Source organism: Acomys minous (genome assembly GCF_964271855.1).
Source record: "Acomys minous genome assembly, chromosome: 6".
Taxonomy (NCBI): Eukaryota; Metazoa; Chordata; class Mammalia; order Rodentia; family Muridae; genus Acomys; species Acomys minous.
In genome coordinates this window covers 65,294,231-65,317,369 of record NC_140487.1, presented here as the reverse complement: position 1 = coordinate 65,317,369, position 23,139 = coordinate 65,294,231, and positions in this window count along the sequence as shown.

Here is a 23,139-nt window from a genome sequence, read left to right as displayed (position 1 = left end):
TATTCCCTCCTTACAGCAGCTAGGCCATTGCTCTTTGACCTCGCCCCCCCCCCTTCCCTTTCTCTCTTTCTTTTCTCTCCTCTCTGGATTCTACTTCTTTCTTTCTACCTACTTTTTTACTAGTTGGATGAAACTCACGAGATGTATTGATTTCCTCTATCCAATAGATACCTGTGTAGCCCACATTAAACTAGTTATCTTTTCCTTCTTTATGCAGTAATGTTACAACACGCCCATATAGCCTTCTGATGATATCGTCAATAGAGGCCTTTATTCCATCATTCCTGATTTTGCTGTCTCTAGATTCCAGTAAACCCTTTGGTGCTTATTGTTATTAAATGACATTCTTCCACTTCTAGTCAATTCCATTAAATCCTTATAAGGCTTATTGACTTCTCATTTGTTGAAATTGTCATAATTGTGTGCAACCAAAGAACTGTAAATTATACAAGCTATTAGGTAGCCTCTATGGTAATTTCTTTGCTTTTGTAATCTAAGAAACAAACACCACAGTGAGGGTTTTTTCCCTCCAAGACATTGAATTACTTCATGACTATAATTCATATTGTTACGAAATACTTTTTGTAACAGCACAGAGATAAATTATGAAATGGAGGTCAATTTGAGTCATCCATGGCTACAAAACAAAACAAAATGACAGTATGTCCATGACAAGTATTGACCATTTAGATTTGTTTCTGTGTTTTGGGGTTGACTGAGGTACCTTCTTTGGACTGTGGCTCTCTAGGTAAGTTGTTGCCCCCTCTATGGTTTTTGCTCTGGGAATCATGATGTAGGGGCAGAAGCGACCATGAATATATGCTCATGATAATGGTGAAAGTGCTAAAACAAAAGCCAACCACACATGCTCATTTCAAGCCTCTGCTCCTACCACATTTCACATACCATCCAAACACGCCACTGGCCGAAGTTGGTCGCTTTGGCAAGGGGCCTAAGCTCTATCTCTACCAGATCACAGCAAGAGTGTGAATGCCTGGTGCTGGTACAGGAAAGTGAGCACTTGCCTTAATATTTCATTCTGTTGAAGCCTGTCCTTCGGTGTGGTTATCCAGATTCCCCAAATTTCTTCCAGCTTCATCCAATAAAAACACATCCTAGAACCCTTTGATCTATAGCTGTGACATACAGTGTCTGGATATGTTTTCTTTGTATCCGAGACTGATGAACGATGAGGAGACTATGACTACCTGTCACACCCTTAACATATAATCACAGAGTAAGAATTCAGTAACAGAAATAAACACATCCACTACAAGCTTCGAAAAAGCACTAGATAGAGTTTCTGAAGTCCCTCTGGGCAAAGAAATATTTCTGGGTCCCTAGATTAGAATCTGGTTATTTGCTTTGGGAATCACATCCTGATCTATAGTTTAAATCTGGTTTGTACCCTGGGAGAACTTTCCTTGTCAGTCATTACCCAGTTTCTTCCAGAGAGTTGAATACGTAGTGAGGTTTTTTGTTTGTTTTTTTTTTAATCTCATATACTCTTAGCTTCTTTTAGCTCAAGCTGGTAACAATTTTGACAATATCATTCTCTCAGAAACGTTGTGAGTTTTCTACAGGTATTATTACATGTAAATATATGCTAACACATGACCTGTTCTTTATGAGACATGCCCTTTCTCTATAGTTACTTAGAGATAAGTAATTGGGACACACCAGGCCCCTTTAGGGCATTCCCTAAAGCTTTTTGTTCAGATGTAAAGAGCAGAAAAGATGAAACCTCAGACTCCTACTAGGTCATACTGAACTTTACAACTTCGCTCTTGATGTTGTCTTTACTTTGAGGCTATTTAATAACCACCATGCCTTTTATCTGAGCCCATCACTCAACTCTGCAACTTCTTACATTAAATCCTCTTCCTCTGAATTTTTGCAAATTGACTTTATCTCCTCAGTTATACCCTTTCAGGCAATGTTGTAATCAACTCACATTTCTAAATCCTTCTTTAAATATTCTTTGCATAATGACATAATTTATTAAATTTATTTTTATATTAATTGTCCCAAGAAACTATTATACTATCTTTGGCAGTATATGCTATCTGTTACCATTTTTTCAGCATTTACTCTCAGTTTTCTTGCAGCTTACAGCCAACATACATAAAGTTTTAGCAGTGTGTGGTATGTGGTACCCATGTGAGTTCTAGTCAGGTGTTAGTATAACAAACCACCTCAGATGCAGTGGTTATAGCATGTGCTTATTTTTGCCACATATGCATCTGTGGTTCAACTGGAGCAGTTCTGCTTTTAGCTGGTTATTTTGGGCTTCGAACTGGGAGGAAATGATTACCCGGAGCAGTGGTGTGTGTGTGTGTGTGTGTGTGTGTGTGTGTGTGTGTGTGTGTGTGTGTGTGTGTACCTGTTTAACAGCAGTGTAAGAAAACAAGTTCATCCACTTATGTAACGTTTTAAGTATTTGCTTATGTGAGAGCTGTTTTTCTCATATTGTGGATCTAATACCAAGTCAGATGTTGTAGTGCCAATCGCGGGGAAGATGAGTTGAATTCCTTTCCCATGAGGCCATGAGAGTGGGGATACTGTAATACTGTTATGTGGGAGATGAATTGGTCCCATAATTACATTCTCTCTGAGACAAGCTAGAAATATGGAAAAATTAAGTGGATCCGAGAAAGAAAAGATTGCCTTAACTCTCCTCCACCCCCAAGGTCTGGTTTACATTCCTTAGGAGCTGAGTCAAAAATTTCTACACAAACAGAAAATGCAAAATGGCTGCAAAGACTTCCTGCGTAGGGAAGGTACCTCCTTTCCTGAGAAATATTCCAGCTATGATGACTGCAACAGCTGATTGACCTTGGTCAAGGCCAGGTCATGTGTGTTGTCTTTGTGGCCTTGGACTTGAACGTACCATTTGTAAAACTGAACCATTCAACCCTAACCCTTTCCGATTTAATCTAGCAAAAGAAATTAAGATACGGGGTAAATAAGCAGTCCAGCTCACATTTTAAACTGGCTTTTTAAAAATCTTTACCAAATCTTTAAAACTGGAAAGGATGGCCCTTGAACAACAGAGCTTCGAAAATAGTGACACTACATACATAGCTGTCACTAGGCAAGCATGTCTTAATTCACACTCTAGGCCTGTCTATAGTGTGTACTTGTGGTTTTGTTTTTGTTTGTGTTTTTAATAAACTCCAACTTTGTTTCAACCCAACTGCCCTGAAGTGTTTTTTTTTCCTACAGGTTACATCAAAAGTTCTCCAACTGGAGACCCTCAAGTCATTCGCTGCCTAGGTCAGCCTGCTTCTCTCACTACCATGGGTGCTATGATCTCTCAGAAGTAGATCCTTGATCCAAGAACCTCCCTTGCTAGAAGAAATATTTCTGTTTCTCCTCTGAAGAAACAGTTCCTGTCATCCTTCCTCTGAGTACCACCGGGCCTCCCTATCAAGGGGACATGATCAAATACCATTATCTAAGTACTGAGAAGACTGCTAGGGAGAGGTGACTCTCTAACCTGAGAGCTTTTTAGAGATGTTATTTGTCTTGTAATTAACTTCAATAAATATGTTGGTTCACAAAAAAAAAAAATGAAAGAAAGAAAGAAAGAGTTTCATTTTAAAGATCAACTGATTTCTTCCTTTGTTCAATACATCTTTTGTAAGGGGACAAATAGTGTCTGTCATGCTCCACTTCTCCCAGGGACAAGCACTCAAAGTAAACAACAAATCACACACACTATAAAACTGTAGTGATTGTCTAATTTATGTTGGCTGAGATCTCGGAAGTATTTCTGAGAATATGTTGAACACACATGGCAATATTTGATGGAAGAGAAGCAGCCATAATTTAAATTTTTTCTGCATTTGTTGAGTTTGAATTCATTGTTCCGGTTACAGCATACCAGAGGGTCTAACATTTCACTGGATTGGAGAATGCAAAGATAGGCCTATTATGCACAGGCTGCTGTGGACAGCAGGATGCCTGAGATCTACTGGAAAACTGGAGAGGAAAACACGGTAGGTAAGTGGGTGATGGAAACCATGTCATGAGTATATCTATTCTGTGCTAGGTTTTAAGTTATCTAAAACCTAAGGCTTAAAACAGGGGTTCTTAAAACCTCTGCATTGCCTGCATTAATACATGTTAAGAAATGATGATAGAAAAATATAATAGTCTTTATTTGGTATGGTTGGACCATTATAATTATGTAATAGCAGAAATGCTTGTGTGTATAGTAGAAATGCTGTAGTCCATAATTCAATAATCTTTAATCTTAGCCAAGGGGTTTCTAGGCAGCACTGATTGGCGGTCAGGGACATGATGACATGAGTAGTGTGAAGTGCACATATTGTGTGTGTGAAGTGCACATATTTATTGTGTGTTCAGTCTGAAGCGGCAGGGAAATCCCAGGGTGCAACATGGCCCTAGCACCACTCTAAACGCATTGGATTCACTAAGCACTTAAGTTTGAATCAATCTCTCCTTATTTCACATTAAAAAAAAATCATTTCCTCTTGCCAAGGTCTTCAGAATTCCTGAATTCCTTACTGCACATGAGGCTGCAACTCCAGTTTTAGAGGCTGTGGCTTAAGGGATGTTAGTCTCACCAAACGCTGTGATATGGGACATAGCAGTATGCGTTGCCTTATATACACTAGATGTTCTTCAAAACCTGATGGGCAGAGAGAATCAGTGCATTCTCAGTGTGAGTAGAGCCCCTGTTCACTCCACATAGCTGGTGAGTGCAACCATTGAGTCTTGTCTTAAGTTACTTGCACTTTTATTAAGAACCACGCTAACAAGTTAGAGAATGACATGGCATTCCTGTGCCTTGTATCCTTACAGAGGCTTTCCTGAGACCTAGTCTTTAAAACAGTCCATTTTTAATGAGTGAAGACTCCACCATGTTGTTAGATAAAAATCCCTCTAATGATGAGGATGATGATGATGATGATGATGACAATGACAATGACTACTACTACTACTTATTATTATTATTATTATTATTATTATTATTATTATTATTATTATTATTATTACTAATCATCCTTTGCCATTAGATGAAAGGAAGAGTCACATCAACCCTTAAAGGTCCATAGTCCCAAATCAAGTCCTGCCTTAGCCACATCTAAGATCTACACTCCTGGGTCCGATCCGTCCTCACTGTGGTTCCCATGGCATGTCCACGTTCTGGAGACCATGCAACTGCCCCGCCTTCTTCCTAGGAAATAGCAGCTGCCATAGTTTTGTCTTAGTCAGGGAAAGAGCTGTGGGATTCAATAAGTAAATTTAACTTGTCGAGTTTGCTTCAAAATAGATCAAACAGTTCTTTAAAACCATATGTAGTGCTTTTTTTTTTTCAGTTTTCAGATGTATATCTGACAAATTCTTAACAAGTGATAGAATTCTAATTCTTTAATATCTCATGAGGAAACAAAACACATTCTGTTAAATGCTGGCCTCACAAGTGAAAACTTCCTCTGTTTTTTTTTTTTTTTAACTATGGTCTTTAGGTTTCCAGCCACTGTATTTTCCTGATGATTTTGCCTCCTTGAGCTTGCCCTAAGTGTTTCTGCCATGCTTATCATTCCTGTTCAACAGGTGGTCAGGACAGCAGGGCTTATCCTCAGAGCATGGGAAAAATACATTCTCAATACAGCTTTAGAGAATGAGTTTAAAAATACATCACAGTGCATATTATCAATTTATTGTCAATTAAAAGTACAGGAATTTTTTTTACTCCATTTATAAATAAAATATCTTCCCATTTTGTTCTTGTGAAATTTATTTTTTTTAACCTATATGTTTTCTAGGTTAAAGGGTGATACAGGCTCACTGGTTAAAGGCTTGGAATTCAAAGACACTGAAAGGCAAAAAAATGGTCATCTATAGAAGCCTGATGTGCCGTTTTACCAATGATTGCTTAACAACATAAACATGTTTATAAAATGTACACAGTAACTTCACAATTATTTTTTAACAATTATAAAGCAATACATGGTCTTCTTAATAGTGGAGAAGAATTACATATTGGGAAATATGAAGAAGACTGACAATTGTCCTAATTGTCTTTGCTTGTGTTGGTTTACTACTCACGGATCTTACATGGTAAAATTCTTGAAAAATATTTTTCCTACTTAAAAATTTGATTATTAGTCTTCATATTATTGACTTTTGAGCATGCTTCTTCATTCTAGATACATATTCTTTTTATTGAGAATATCATATGTGTGTACATATAATATATATTTATAGATATATAATATATATATTTTACATAGCCCATGACTCTTTCTTTCCTTCCAGTTCCTCTACTATTCTCTTTCATTCTTCCCTCTCAAATTCATGAGTTCTTAAAAACAAAAACAATGAGTTCACCTAGGTTGCCACTATGAGAGTAGGATGAACTACTAGAGCATGGGCAGCCACATATGGACCAAACCACCTCTGAAGAAAATGGCCTTTACCTTTTCCGGCAGCCACCAATCGCCGATGACTGCTTAGCTAGAGGCAAGACCTCCTGATGCAGATTTATTACCATGAATTTGTCTTGTGAATATTATTTCACAGTGTGCAACGTACTTTCTCACATTCTTAACAGTGGCTTTGAAAAGCAGTTTTTATCTTTATTATTTTTAATGGTGCATCTGTGTGTGGCCCCACCACTGTGTGTGTGTGTGTGTGTGTGTGTGTGTGTGTGTCTGAATGTGAGTAGGCACATATAAGTGTTAGTGCCATTGGAAGCCAGATGGTTGTGAGTTGCCTTAGCAGGTGCACTAGGAACCAAACCTGGGTTCTCTGCAAAAGCAGTACATGCCATTTTTTCCAGCTACCTTAAGCACAAAGATTTTACATTTTGATGAACTATGACTTTTCAATTTTTTCTTCATGGATTGGGATCTGCTATCATATCTAATAACTTTTGGCACAACTTAGGGTGTTTTATATATACACTGCTACGGCTTTGTGTATTAATCTTGATTTACACATCTTAATTCATCAAAGTGTGAAAATGATGCTTCTCCATTTTCCTTCTTTTCCTTTTTCTCAATTATCTGAGCTCTTCTAGTTTCTTTGATTATTTTTTTCAATGTAAAGTCTAGTATTAGCCTATCAAGTTCTAAATAAAAGAGTCTTGTTAGGAATTTTTATTAAGATTGTGTTAGATATTTGGGGAAATTGATATGACATTTAAAAAGTCAGTCTTAGTATTCAAGAAGTAGAGGACGGGGAACCATGCATTTGAGAAAGCCCAGGCTGGACAGCAAATTATGGGCTAGCCAGGGATACATGATCCTACCCCTAAACAACAGCAAACCATTACCACCTCCCCTTTATAGGGAACACTGTGAGTGAGTAGGTCTTTGAGTTCCTCTGCTGTTGTTTCAGAGTTTTTAATATACAAGTCATATGTATATATTGTGTTAAATTCGCTGCAACGTTTCTCGGATTTTAGGCTCCATGCCCCAAATTCTCTCTTCTGTTTTATTGAGTCTCTTGGTGGTGCTTTCCACTGTCTCTCTGTCTGCCTGTCTGCCTGTCTGGTTTTAGCTCGGCTTTGGTTTTGATTTTTTATTTTCTGTTTTGTGTGAGAGAAAAATGCAACCCCAAAGCTCACACTAGACTGGAGCTCACTGTATAAGCCGGGGGGGGGGGGGCGGGGAGCCAATGCTTACAGCAGTTCTCCTGGCTCTGCCTTCATGGCGATCACAGGAATGAGATCTCGCCACTAGATCCAGGTTGCTTCTTGATACATTGTTTTTTCATTTCCAAGATTTCCATCTTCTAAAAATCTAAATTTCTTGCTGTTTTTCTTCTATTTTTATCTGTACTGATTGATTTTTCTCCTGTACACCAGTGGCTTTCCTCTGCAGGTCATGGATTGAGTTCCTTTCTTTATTGTTCTTCCTGTAAAGAGTGCAAATTCTGATCATGCCAAAATCAAGTTGAAGACATCCAGTTTACATTTGTGATTAAATATTTACAGCATAATAAAACAAAAATAAATAGTTTTTTTTTCCTGCAAGAAATAGAAGCTCCACCACCAGAGACCTCCTGCAAGAATTATACTCATAGGTAAAATATCATAAGCACTTATAGTAAATTAAGGAAAAATAAAATGAAATGTGGATTTTGACTTGTGCTGTCACTGGTATCCATACCTCCAAATGAGGTAATGGTAAATGTTAATATAAAAATTTTTTAAATGTCCAAGTTTTAATATATGAGTATAGACTTTATCTGAGGAAACTGTCAAGAGGAGATGTTAGCTAACCTAGATAGGCAACATGGTAGATAAATCTAGACCTCAAATGGGAGGATACATGGGATGGGCTAACAACTGAGATGTAATATGTATAAATTAATAAAAATGTATTAAAAAAATAAAAAAAATCTAGACCTCAGTGCAGAGGTCAGGACTAAAAATTCAAATTCAGAAGTTATCAGAATATATATGGCACACAAAAGTTTGGGCCAAATAGAATTCGTCAAGAAAAGAATGCTGTAGATTACCACCTTAAGTCAAGCTGATCACACTGGGAGGGGCTGGACTCCATAGATAAGACAAAAGCCTGAATTGTAGGATACAAATGTGTCAGCTTCAAAGCTGATCAGGAAATAGATACATGTTATTGAATGTTAATTTGAAAGTTAGGGCTAATGAAGTCAGTGGAATCTGTTGGTAAGAGGCGAGACAATTCCTAGAACCCAGCCAGGTGGGCTCAAGGAGGTAAAGGATTTGAAACAACAGAGTCAAAATGCTGTTGATACGTGGGAAAGAGGAGAGAAGCAGGACAATTAGAGGATAAAGGAGCAAAGGAAGAGCTTGTTTGCCAAGGAATAAGATGTTTGTATATGGTAAAGAATCCAGTATGAGGGAGGTGGAGAGATGGCTCAGCAGGCGGAGCACATACTACTCTGATAGAGGATCCAGGGCTCATGTTCACATGGCACAGCTTACCACTGCCTGTAACTCCAGCTCCAGAAAAATCTCACTCACCTGCACATGCACACACATAGGTGAACACAGACACACACACGAGAGAGAGACAGACAGACAGACAGATAAAGAGACAGACAGACAAAGAGACACAGACAGACAGACAGACAGACAGACACAAACACACACACACACGAGAGAGAGAGAGAGAGAGAGAGAGAGAGAGAGAGAGAGAGACAGACAGACAGACAGACAGACAGACACAGACACAGACAGACAGACAGACACACAGACACACACAGAGATCTTTAAAAAGAATAATCTAGTATATCAAGAGAAATTGTGACATGTGTCAAAAGGAGAAAAATGTCAGTTACATTTATTTTCTCTGAAACTATAAAGAAGTTTATCAAGAGTAAGAATAAGAGATCATTTTCACAATACAGACTACCCACCTGCCCTTCACCCTATTTAACTTTCAGCAGACACAGGACAGAAATACTGCCTCTCCTTCTGCCCTCTCCCCTTCCTGTCTCTGTCTCTGTGTATGTCTCTCTTTATCTCCTCTCTCCTTCTCATCATTTACACCTGACTTAGTTTAAGGTACCCTAAATGAGTGAAAAATATTGTCTTTCTGGTGCAGTAGTTAAAGATCTCAACTACAGATCTTTTCCCATAACTCTTGCAGCAAAAGCTCAGCCAGTCAGTCCACAGCCCTCGGGGATGTTTAATCCGTAACAGGTGACACGCAGATAACTTAAAACCATGAATCATTCCATTAGTGGCCTCAAATGGCCAATGGCTGCAGCTGTACCATTATAACACAACTCTACTTGTAGCACCCCCTGTCCTCTTGGTTTTGACCTTGTAGATGCTCTTTCCTAGCTCGCTCAAGCTCAGGTCTCCATGTGTTCTATCAGCAATGAGTGCCTTAGTCACATCTGCATCACTATGACCAAATCAAACAAAACAAAACAACCTGACAGGAAAACCTTCAGCAAATATTTCCTTTTGGTTTATGATTTCCGAGGGTTATAATCCCTTCAGTGGGAAAACATGAGGCCAGGGGTTCATGGTAGCAACAATATGTAGCCGAGGACAGACAGCTGTCCCCATGCTGGTGTGCCAGAAAGTGAATTGTGGCAGATGCTAGGAGCAAAGCTACAACAGTTACCTCAAGTGGCCTAATTACCTCAGCTAGCTAGGCACTACCTCCTAAAGGTATATAACCTTGGAAACTATAGCTACACCCTGGGAACTAGCATTCAAAACAAGAGCCTTTAGAAAGACGTTGAACATAGTGTTATCCAAATGTTAAATCCCTTCTCTCTGAAGTGACTCAAGGATTTCTTTTCTGTTGCTTCCTAACCAAGGCATGTGGCTAGCACAGTGCACTGTGTATGTTCCTATTATAAGAGCCTCACCAAAACATCACTGCAACGTCACCACCTCTTCCTACTAGAAATCTCTCCATTTGTTAGAATCTGTGGAGACCCAAAGCAGGACTATGACTTCTTCTTTGCCTTAGGTCCCTTCGGTTTGTGATGGTCTAAGTCTTGGCCAGCTATTGTTTTAAAAATCAGACACAGAAGCAGGAGCATACTCATATTCAGAATACACATCTTAGGAAAACAGAACTCAGAACTCACTCTTTTTTGCACCCTGAGTGTAGCCTTTGCCAGTAGCCAATCTGTGTGTTACATAAAGAGAATTCAGTGTGTATTTGTTAAATACATGAACCCACTAGTGGCTTGGGTGGAACTGAAATATGGGCCATGAAGTAAAGCATCCCACTTTTTGTCACCTAGGTACATTCTCTGTGGGTCCTTATTTATACAATTGAAGACACAAAATAGATTCAAGTAACTTTTAGCTCTAGAGCTCTTGGATTAGGGAACATATATACTTAAGCTTGAGTACAGGACTTTTTAAAAACATTTTTATTTTTACATATACATTTATATTATTACATATATATATACATATATATATATGTATATATATATAGTAAACTACTTATAGCAAGGAGAACCATGACACAATCAGGAATTGTATAAATGTCACATTCTTAGTGTTTTGGCTATTTGTATTTGAAGCCTTGAAGAAAACATCTTTTCTATCTTGGTGAGTCTAAAATTCTGAATGTAAATCAATCTCCATCACATCTTGTCATTAACAACCTAATGTTGTTAGGCCTAAAACATCTATTGAGGCCTAAAAACATCATAATCCCTAAACAACTAAGCTTCATTGTAAAACTAAGCTACTTGGTCTTCAACTCCATCAGAGACTTGAGAAGGAATAAACTTGAACAAGGTTAAAAATAATAGTTCTGTCTTCGAAGAGAAAACAGTGGGGTTAAAACTCTTGTTTCCCCGCAAGCACACAGTGAAAGAAATGTCCACTGTTAATTGGTCAAATTGTCAGTTGCAATGAGTTCAGTGTTGGCACACTCGAGCAGGAGACCCCATAGGAAGGCACTGATACTTGCTGGGATCTGTATTGCAATGTCTGTTGTAAATGCCACCCCTGAGGGAGGAGCAAGCCCACCGCAGGCAGCCCTTCCTAAGGCTACTCTTTTTCTTCACAGGGTGAAACTCACTAACGCAAATTGCTCAGCTGGGTTTTAATTAGGAGTCTAATCCCCGGTGCTTCCTGAGGCACACACTTCTCTTCCTTCTGTCTCCCTTGGTCACTTCTCTTTCCCAGCAACCCTCCACAGAGGCCCGTGGTGGTGGTGGTGGTAGTGGAGAGAGCTGAAAATAACGAGGCCCTCGAAACAGTTCAAAGCCGGCTGTAAAACTTTAAAATTAAGCCCTTGAGATTTTAAGAGTTGTAATTAGAAACCAAGGTTAGAAGTGACCTCAGATAACCCTTCCATCCAGCTGGAAATTTTCTATGGCCACAGGTCTGTTAGATCCAGGGGTGCAAGTCAGTGGCCTTTGGACTCAAGAGTGAGCTGAGTCCTCCTTGAGCCTTTTGAGCTATGCCCCCAAATTTCTTCTAACATAACAGTTAGGGTGCATTTAGATCTTCACTCTTAAAACAGGATGTTTTAATATCAGTAACAGTGACGAACGTTTGCACTTGTTCGCCTTTCCTCAAAATAAACTTCCAAAAGTGGAATTATAGTTTGAAAAAGCAGGAGTATTTTAAGACCTCATTAATAATATCAACAACCCTTCATTTCACTCATTTATGCAAACATTTATTTAGCATTTAATGTACATAAACAAATTACTCACTAGGTTCTGGAATTCAGCACTGAACAAGGCAGACAAAGTTTCTGACTGCCTAGGAGCCAAGAAACACAATAAAAAATTTTAAGGAAAAACATAACCCTATAGTGGACGTCTTTATCACACTCCAGAGGTTCAGGGAACATTGTGGAAGAGGGAGTGGAAAGACTTCAAGAGCCAGAAGATGAGGAACGCCGAGAAACCCTGCTGTCTGGATATGGCAGCGCTGTTACAGGCAAGAACTCACATACCTGTAGTTACTTGTACCGGAACCGCACAAGATGCTACCTCTCAACACGGTAGCAAGCATGGAGGTGGGGTGGAGATGGGGTGCCTCCTGAGGCTGCTGGCACATAAATGTTCTTGCAGATTGAAAAAAATATCCTCTTCAGTGATAAATTGGCCATGATCCAGTTAATAACTCTACATCCTTGCTAATGCAAACAACTCTAGCTAAACTCAGTAGGTCATTAAAAATGATAAGAAGAAGAAGAAGAAGAAGAAGAAGAAGAAGAAGAAGAAGAAGAAGAAGAAGAAGAAGAAGAAGAGGGAAATATGAGGGGCACATTTTGAGAAGAAGGGGTCCAGAAAGAGTAGGAGGGGTGGCTAGGAGGGGGGAATGAGGGGATGAGTATGATCAAACTACATTATGTACATGTTTGAAATTGTTACAGAATAAATTAAAAAGGGATTTCATCTTCATAAAAGCCCCGTGGGCCTTTGAAGTTATAAAACACAAGCATGCTTTGCCTATTTTTATGTCCCAGCATTCTTCCTAGGACACAGATTAGAGAAAGAATAGTTACTCTGAAACTGTAAAACATTTTAAAGAATCAAACTCAGCCGTTATTAAATTACATATAGTTCTTATAGAAAATTTAATAGTATATATAATAAACATAAATAGCCACAAATGCTATAGAAATACTTAAAATTAATTTTCTTTCTTTCTTTTTCTTTTTTTCTTTTTCTTTTCTTTTTTTTTTTTTTTTACCAAATTCAATTTCTTCTGCACATGGTTCCTGATGCAGATCATCACCAGGTTCAGTCTGGACTTTGAAATACATTCCTTATTGGCATCACTTCATTCTTTTACTTCTCCTGAAGGGAGATCTCTCTACTCTTCCAGCAGCATTTGAAGTGAGTCTCTTGAAGCTGAAGTCAGATTTCATAATTCAGCTGCCACTACACCAATAGTCACTTCTTTCCCTCATTTTCTCATTCCAACAGTGTTCAAAGACTGGATGTTTTCTTCCACAAACCAGAGATGCAGTGATGACATCCACTCCCCCTGGTCTAACACTGGGATTCTACTGAGTACAGTAAGAAAGGGAATAGAAGAATACAACGGGCACACACAAGAAAGTGGAAGAAATGTGCTTATCTTACTTTCGAAGATGACATGATTATGTGTTTAGAAAACATGAATCCACAAGCATAACAACTAAAAAGTGAGATTAGTGAGGTGAATGAATGTGAAGTTAATGTAAATCCAGTAGACAAATCCAATTATACTCTACATATGTTCTGTATACTAACAATGGAAATGGAAATTTCAGACACTGCAACATTTTACCAATCTTTTGAAGAGTAGCTAACATTAGTGTTCCTCAAGCTGTTCCTTAAAACAGCAAACAAAAGAGCACTTGCAGCTTCTGCAAAGCTAGAATCATCCTAATGTCAAAATTACACAAGGACAGAGCAAAACAAGAACTCTACTGAACAATGTCCTTGTTGAAAACACACAGATTCTCAATAAAAGACTTGCAATCAAGCACACCATCACCAAGTAGGTTTCATTCCAAGGAAGCCAAGACAATTCAACACAGGCAAATGCAATAGATATACTTAAGGACAGAAATAATATGTTTCTCTCAGTAGATGCAAAAGAGGCATTTGCCAAAGTTCAGCTTTCTGAAAGAAAGAAAACCTTGAGAAATCGGAAAAGAAAGAATATGCATCAGCACAATAAAGCTATATAGGCAAACTATACAGGAAATGGACAAAAGTGGGAAACATTTCCTCTAAAGTCAGGAAGGAGGCAAAGGCGCTCCCTCTCTCTGCTGTTACTCATTATACTGTCCAATGTCTTACCTTAGTAATAAGACTAGAGAAGGAAGTAAAAGATATGCAAGTAGGAAAAGATGAAGCTGAAAGCGCCTATTTGAAGATGTGATGATCCTATAATTAAATGACTGTTCCCGAAGACTCCACCAGAAACTCTTAGAATTGATAAACACAGCAAAACGGCAATGTACAAAAATCAATATATAAATTCTGGTAGCTTTTCAATAAGTCAATATTTATCCTATTGAGAAAGAAACCAGAAAGAACTCCTATTCATTGTATCTTCAAAATTTTTTTGAATGTCTAAGAACCATCCTAATCAAGATGTTAGATCTATATGAGGCAAAAGAAAAAATCCCAAAAACAAAAAAAAAAAAAAACCAAAAACCAACCAAACAAACAAAAACAATGCTTTAAGACACTAAAGACATAAATTGAAGAAGACGATAAAAGATGGAAACTCTCCATACTCAGGAACTGATGAAATTAATATTGTGAAAACTCACTATGCTCCAGAAGTGATCCATATATTCAAAGCAGTTCCCTATGGACATCCCAATTAAATTCTCCACATACACTAAATTCATATGGAAGAAGATAGGATACAGAATCAGGAGAGCACTGCTGGCGACATCACAGCGCCTAACTTTAAATTACATTACAGAGCCTAGTGACAAAGGCAGCAAGGCACTGACAGACACGCAGATCAATGGAATAGAATAAAGTATCCTGAACTAAGCCTCACAGCTACAGCTCTGACAACGTTGTCAAAACGCTCTTTAGAAGAAAGCCTCTCCAACAAATGGTGCTGAGAACACTGAGTTTACACACACGACAAAATGAAACCAGACTCATATCTTTCTCGTGCAGAAAAATCCATTCAAAGCGTAATAACAAAGATGTTAACATAAAATGTGAAACTATTAGTGGAATGCCCAGGTAAAAACCATTAAAATATAAACACATGAAAGCATATGTTTAAAGCACTGTAAATAGTATAGAAAACATGTCCAAGATCAAATGGGATTGCCTAAAATTGAGAGACTTCTTCATGGCAACCATCACAGCCTTAGAATGGGAGAAAATGTTTCCTAACAATATATTTGATTGGGGATTAATATCTAGAATTTATAAAGATCATCAAAAATTACATACTCCTCCAAATCAGCCAATCAATAAATGGGCTAATGAGTTCAGTGGACAGTTCTTAAGGGGGAAAAGAAAAAGACAAATGAACACTAACTGTCTGAACAAGTGCTTAGCAACCCTAGACATCAGTGAAAAACAAATTAAATCTTCTCTGAGATCCATCTTGCCTTAGTCAGAATGGCTATCATTAAAAAAGTCAGTGACAACTAATGCAAATGAGGAGATAGAAGTAAAGGAACCCTGACATGCCACTGGGGACAATGTAACTTGGTTCCTCCCTGACAGAAGTCATTACGGAAGTTTCTCAAAAGACTAAAAATACAATTAGTATATGACCAGTTATACCATTCTTTTGGCACATACCTATGATGGTTATTGTTAACTGTTAACCTGACATAATAGAGTATTGTATGGGAGATAGTGCTTGCAACAGGTCTGTGAGAATTACCTTAAATACATTAAGTGAGGTGAGAAGACCTGCCCACTGTGGGTGGCACTCATTCCCTAAGTCTGGGATTCTGGACAGAAGTCTAGCATGCCCTCTGCTTTTGACTACAGGTGTGATGTGACGAGCTCCCCCAAGCTCCTGCTGCTGCAGTTTTCCTGTGGTGATGAACTATAACCTGGAAATCTGTGCCAAAAGAAACCCTTTCTCCCTTACATAGTTTGTATCACAGCAACAGGAAAAGAAACTTAAGACAGCATCCAAAGGATTCCCAATCAGAATCCCACAGAGACACTTGCACGTTAATGTTGGACTGTTTGTACAATGAGGCAAGATTTGGATCTATCCTAGATGTCCATCAACAGACAAATGGATAAATGAAAATGTGATATGTACACATAATGGAATTTTATTCCACTGTAAAGAAAAACAAACTGGTCACAACCACAGAAAAATGTATTCAACTGGAGATCATTATCTGAAGCCAAATAAGCTAGACTTAAAAAGAAAAATACCACTTGCTTTCTCTCATGAAGAATGTAGGGGTGTGTGTGTGTGTGTGTGTGTGTGTGTGTGTGTGTGTGTGTGTGTGTAAGAGAGAGAGAGAGAGAGAGAGAGAGAGAGAGAGAGAGAGAGAGAGAGAGAGAGAGAGAGAAGAGAGAGAGAGAGACTATGAAACCTGACCAAAAAAGTAACAGAATGGGTTTTCTTTTGTAATCTATAAATTATGTGACTCTGTGACTCTGTAGATGTATTAAAATAGTATTATACTTACATTCCTAAGATCTCTTCTGTTTCTTCAACCCAGTTTCTCTGCATTTTTTTTATTTTCAATTTTATTGATTAATCGTCTAAACATTTACATTGTATCTTGAGTGTATTCATTTCTCCTCCCTCTCTCACTTCCCCCAGAGTACACATCTCTCTCCCAACATTATGACCTCCTTTTGTAGCTTTTAATTTGTCCATTGATGTTTTTAACCCACTGAGACCCATTAGTCTCTCTTGTATGTGCATGGACACACGCACTCATCTACTGGGGAGTGGAGAACTTACCAGTGACCACACTCCTCCCTCAGAAAGTGATTCTATCTCCCTCAGCAGATGCTTCAACTTCCTCCCTCCCTCAAATTCCAATAGCTCGGCAGTCAGTGGTTTTTAGCTGGTTTGATCCTGTACAAGCCTCAGGTCAGCAGCCACGGCTGCTTTTTGAGCTCATGTGTACAATTTCCGTGTCTGTCCAGAGGACAGCATTTTAAAACACACCTCTCCATCTCTGGCTCTCACATTCTTTCAATGCCTGATTCTATGATGTTTCCTGAGCTTTAGCATGGGAGGGTTGATTCAGGTGCCCTGTTTACAGCTGAACGTGAGCAGTCACTGCTTTAACCACTCACTACCCACTACAGTAGGAAACCCCTGTGAGCAAGATTGGGAGCAGTATGGATCTATGGTTAGAAACATTAATATTTAGAAGGCAGTTTGACAACTTAACTACTTAGAAAAACATCACTGGGTTCTTCCCTAGGGCCGATGATGACTCCCCTATGTACTCCTGTGCAGCTGGCCTTAGAGCTATTGAATCAAGAGAGTGTTCATTTACCCCCACTACTGGGACAGTAGGCAAATCTTGCCCCTCGGGTCAGTGCTGTGGCATGCAGTGTCTAGCTCTTGATGTGACCCCTGATATTTTTTTCCTCAGCAGCCTGAAAACATCCTTGTCTGTGCATCACAGACTTTTTGTGGCATTCTTTGTAGGCTCTTGTTTGGGGTATGCTTTTGGTTTCTTGGCTCTTTTTCCTTCTGTTTTTCCAACATTGTGATAAAATTTTCAAAAGATCTTTTTTTTTTTTTTCCTTTTTCTTCAATCTGAAGCTGAGGTGGGGTGGGGGTGGGGGCGGTACACAGGACACAAGCTGCCGAAGTTTCAGCCTGGACTTAGTGCGCCATCTGGAGGAGAGACAAGAAAGAGCTCCAGTTACTTAGCTGACCTGCCTTTAAAAAATTATTTCATTCATTTATTCAGATTACAACTCAATTGTTATCCCCTACTTTGTATCCTCCCGTTCCTCCCCCTCACTCTTTCACCCTAATTCCCTCCCCTAGGTCTGTGACAGAAGGAGACTTCCTGCCCCACCATATGGTCACAGCCTATTAAGTCTCATCTTAGTAGCCTGCTTATCCTTTCTCTGAGTGCCACCAGGCCTCCTCACCAAGGGGAAGTGGTGAATATGAGGCACTAGAGTTCATGTCAGAGTCAGCCCCCACTCTCCACACAACTGTGGAGAATGTCCTATCCATTGCATAGATCTGAGTAGGGGTTCAATGTTTACTGCATGTATTGTCCTTTGTTGGTGCAGTAGTTTGAGCAGACAGTCCTGGATCCAGATCCGCCTGTCATGATGTTTTTCTTGTAGGCTTCTAGGACCCTCTGGATCCTTCTATTTCCCCCATTCTCCCATACTTCTCTCACCTAGAGTCCAAATTGGAAGTCATCACATCTATCCCAATCTCCTGGTAAGTGAAGACTTCCATGGGACACCCCCTTTGGGTTAGTGTCCAATTATAAGTGAGTATATATGTCCTAACCTACAGGAAAGTTGTTGAAATGTAGTTTATGAGCACACAGTAGGAGAGGGGTTGATGATAGTGGAAAAAAAGGAGTTTCTTCAAAATTAATTTTGGGTGAGATTCAGGTGAACAAAAAGAAGAAAAGGGACTGGCAATTAGGAAAACAGAGGCCCTAAAATGGAAGGGTTTGGAATTTATTTAAAAGTTAGCCATTTGCCTTGAAAGTTTCTGTTTTCATCTCCCACAAAACAATGCTGAATTGATTCTCGTAAGAATTACTTCATATGGAGGATTGAAAAGTATAGATCAAATTTTTGTCATCCGATCTGGCCATCAATATGGTCAAATTTTATGTGTTCCCTATTATTAAGAAGGAGAGAATAGAAGAAAGATTAAAGTTGTATTGTGACTTCCTTGTAATGCTCTCTTTGAATTTCAGGAAATAGAATAGTTTTCTATAAGGACATGAGTTAGGAATCCTTCATTGGCCTTCTACAATCTATTACAGCCCACAAGTACCTATGGTAAACTTTTCTTATGAGTTTGGTACTGTGTTATATGTTGTAGACCCAGCTTTGAGAATTATAGATATCTAGTGAGGTAAGATAACACTAAATAGACAATTGCAAGAGTGATGAAAAGATTTCACAGACTGCACATAAACAGTGTATTTAGTTGGACTTATATTCTGTTCTAAGAGAGACTCTTGGCATGTCGCTCAGTGGTATTCAGTTGTCTGACATGCTCAAGGCCCTAGGTTTGATCCCAAGCATCCCTTGATCCGTTGATGTTAAACAAGTGAGTATCCATGAGTTACATCCCAGGCTCTAAAATATAGACAGTAACTGTGCTCCCTGTAAACTCATTTGTTTGAACATTTGATCCCCAGCAGATGGTGCTGTTTCTGGGAGGGTGTATAACTTTGGGACCTACCTAGAAAACATAGACTACTGTGGGTGGGCGGGCCTTAAGGGCTATGGTGTGCTTCTACTTCCTGTTCTCTCCGCTTCCTGATTTGCTGAGATATGAACAAAAGAGAGAATAAGCTCCTGCAATTCCAGGCACCACCACGCCTTGACACAATGAACTCTATATTCTTACATCATGAACAAAACAAACTGTTCCTGCTTTGAGTTACTTCTGTTACATTTTCAGTTACAACAGTAAGAAGAATACAACAATCTTGGTGACCCTTGGCCAACTTTTCCATTAGAATTAACTAGCTTGTGTTTAACGGTCCTCACTCAGATGCTGGAATCCAGCTACTGTGGGTAGAAGAAAGAAATGTGGAAACCAGGAAAGCATGTTCCAGAGAAGGTTCTCTGTGAAGGAAGGCAGGCTGGTTCTAAGTTATTATCAGCCTTATTCAGAGAGAAAACGAGGTTGGACTCAGGGATGTTTCTCTTTTCCTTTATCTTTCTTTCTTAGGTTTGGAGATAGGGGTTGAAAAGAAGGGGGAATATAGAAATATATATGGGTGATAGAACAAAAAGTAGATTATTGAGTAGACTTCTCAACTTAAGGCCTTAATTGTTGCTTACAAGGTTATTTTTAATTCATTGGTTTAGAATTTTGTATATTGATGTAAAAAAGTTTAATTTTGATACATTGGTATAGAATTCAAATTTAAGATTATTTTTCACATACATTATATATACATATATATGTATATATATTTCTACTCTAATATGAGATATTGTACCCTTAAAACTCAAGTAGAATACATGGTTTACCTCCAATACTTTGAAAGTGCTATTGCACTTTGTGTAGTATAGTAAATTACACAAGTTAACTGTTAGTTGCTCAAACCTTAGACATGTCAATTACTAGTCTATTTATATCACAAGAGTATTGTTGAGGTTGGTCTGATGTATTTTGATGATAATTAATAAAAAGCCATCCCACCTGGGCAAGGCAGATGAGATAGATGTGTCTAAGGTTCTTAGGCTTAGAGAGAGAGAGAGAGAGAGAGAGAGAGAGAGAGAGAGAGAGAGAGAGAGAGAGAGAGAGAGAGAGAGAAAGAGAGAGAAGGAAGGAGGAGGAGGAGGAGGCATGAGAATAAAGAGAAAAACCTGAGGACAGAGGGAGAGAGGAGGAGAAGAAGGCTGCCATGAGTTATATGGAAGAGAAGCACGTGACCAGTGTGGATGGGGATTTGGCCCAGATGAAGAACATTAGCAAGTATTGGGATGATGGATGGGAGGTAGCTTGATACAAGTTACTAAGAGCAGACAGATGGCATGAGATTGGGGCAGATATGGGATACCTGCCCCACCATAGCAAGTAGTTTAGAGGATTGATATTTACCCTGCCCCAGGTTAACTAAGGCTATTTTAAAATATAACAAGTGTCTGTGTCTTGATTGATTGCTAGCAGGTTTTACTGATGTAATAATAATAGCTATAGGCCTGGCAATAAACAATTATTAGGTCCTACAGATAATTTAAAAACAACAGAATATACATCCTAGGTGTAACAGATAGTTATGATTCTAGATATAGATAAGGTAAAATAGGTAAAGTCTTCAAAAAACCTCAGAGTCCTACAGAATACGGCACTTCAAGATTTTTAAAATTTTATTAATTTATTCAGATTACATCTCAATTGTTATCCCCTCACTTGTATCCTCCAGTTCCTCCCTCCCTCCTGCTTTTACCCTATTTCACTCCCCTAGGTCTATGACCCAGGGGGACCTCCTCCTCCACTATATGGTCATAGGCTATCAAGTCTCATCTTGGTAGCCTGCTTATTCTTTCTTTGAGTACTATCAGGCCTCTCCACCAAGGGGAGGTGGTCAAATATGGGGAACCAGAGTTCATGTCACAGTCAGTCCCTGCTCTCCACATAACTGTGGAGAATATCCTGTCCATTGGCTAGATCAGAGTAGGAATTTGATGTTTACTACTTGTATTGTCCTTGGTTAGTGCAATAGTTTGAGCAGACCCCCTTGTGCCCTGATCCACCCATCAATATGTTTTTCTGGTAGTTTTCTAGGACCCTCTGGGACCTTCTATTTCTCCCTCTCCTATATTTCTCTTACCTAGAGTCTCAGTAGGATGTCCTCACATCTATCCCAATCTCATGGTAAGTGACGACTTTCATGGGACATGCCCTTTGTGCTAGTGCCCAATTATAAGTGAGTATATACCGTGTGAGTCTTTCTGCTTCTGGGTTAACTCACTCATTATGATCATTTCTAGTGCCATGCATTTATCCACAAATTTCAGGATTTCCTTGTTTTTAATAGCTGAGTAGTATTTCATAGTATAAATGTACCACAGTTTCTTTATCCATTCTTCAACTGAGGGACATCTAGGCTGTTTCCAGGTTCTAGTTATTATGAATAAGGTCACTATGAATATGGTTGAACATATGTCCTTGTTGTGGGTGGAGTATCTTATGGGTATATTCCAAGGAGTTGAATAGCTGGGTCTTGAGGAAGCCCTATTCCCAGTTTTCTGAGAAAGCACCAGATAGATTTCCAAAGTAGTTGTACAAGTTTGGATTCCCACCAGCAATGAAAGAATGTTCCCCTTGCTCCACATCCTCACAGCATGAGAAAGGACACTTCATACTCATTAAAGATTTTTTAAAGGATTCTTTGACAATAAGGCAGGTTAACTCCTGGCAACACCCAGCCTACCTCAAGAAGATGATGAGTATCAGAGAACCTCCTTATGGAGACAGCTTCAAATGTGGCAAACAAGCCAATGGACAAAACGTCTTTGTTTTGGCTACAGACACAATTCTGCCTAATAATAGGCAAACTTGAATGCAGGCAGAGTCAACAGCCAAACTGTATCAAGACAGGGTAAGAAAGTCCTCAGTAGTTACTGCCTCACAAATATGTCTGTCAGATATACTAGGCCAGAAGGCTGAAGATGATGTTCCAACGTTATAGAGATTGTTGGGTGACTGTTCAGGCAGCAAACTGTCTCTGTCATTTTTTTCACTTTGGAAGCTGGTAACTTGCACTTCCTGTTTATTCAGGTAATTAATTTTATTCCTTCTCAAGTCTCTTATGGGTTTGAAGACCAGATAGTTTGGCTTTACAATTAAGCTTAGTTGTTTAGGGGTGAAAATGTTTTTTAGGTCTAGATAGATGTTTTAAGTTGATGGAGATGAGCTATGGTAGATATTGATTTACACTCTGAATTTTAAACTCACCAAGATAGGAAATACATTTTCTTCAAGGTTTCCAAATACAAATAGCCTAAACACTATGAATGTAACATTTATATAATTCCTGATTGTTTTGTTGTTCTTCTTGTTGTATGTAGTTTATTTTATATATTTGTAATAACATAAATGTACATATAAAATATTAATAAAAATCTAAAGAAGAAGAGGAGGAGAAGGAGGAAGACAGGTGCCATACTTCTCAAGCAGCAGGCTGAGAACTACTTGAAGAAAAGAGTAGTATTTTCCCTTTTTTTTTTTCTGATGGCATGTGGAAGAAACTCAAATTAGCAGAAGCAAAGGCAACACTTTATTTATTTACTAAACAAGACCATGTGGTCCCTGTCATGAAGCTTGAGTCACTACAATGTCAAAATTTTTGAAAATTATCCTTGGAAATGTAGTTCTTTATCTTGAATAGCTCATCTTTATTTTAATCCGTAACATCCTATATATGGGAGGATAGTGTTATTATAAGGAAACCTTAGGTTTATGTGATTCATAGAAACCATGGCTTCAGAAAGAAATTCTTCTCTATGTTTTTTGTGACACATTTAAAAAGC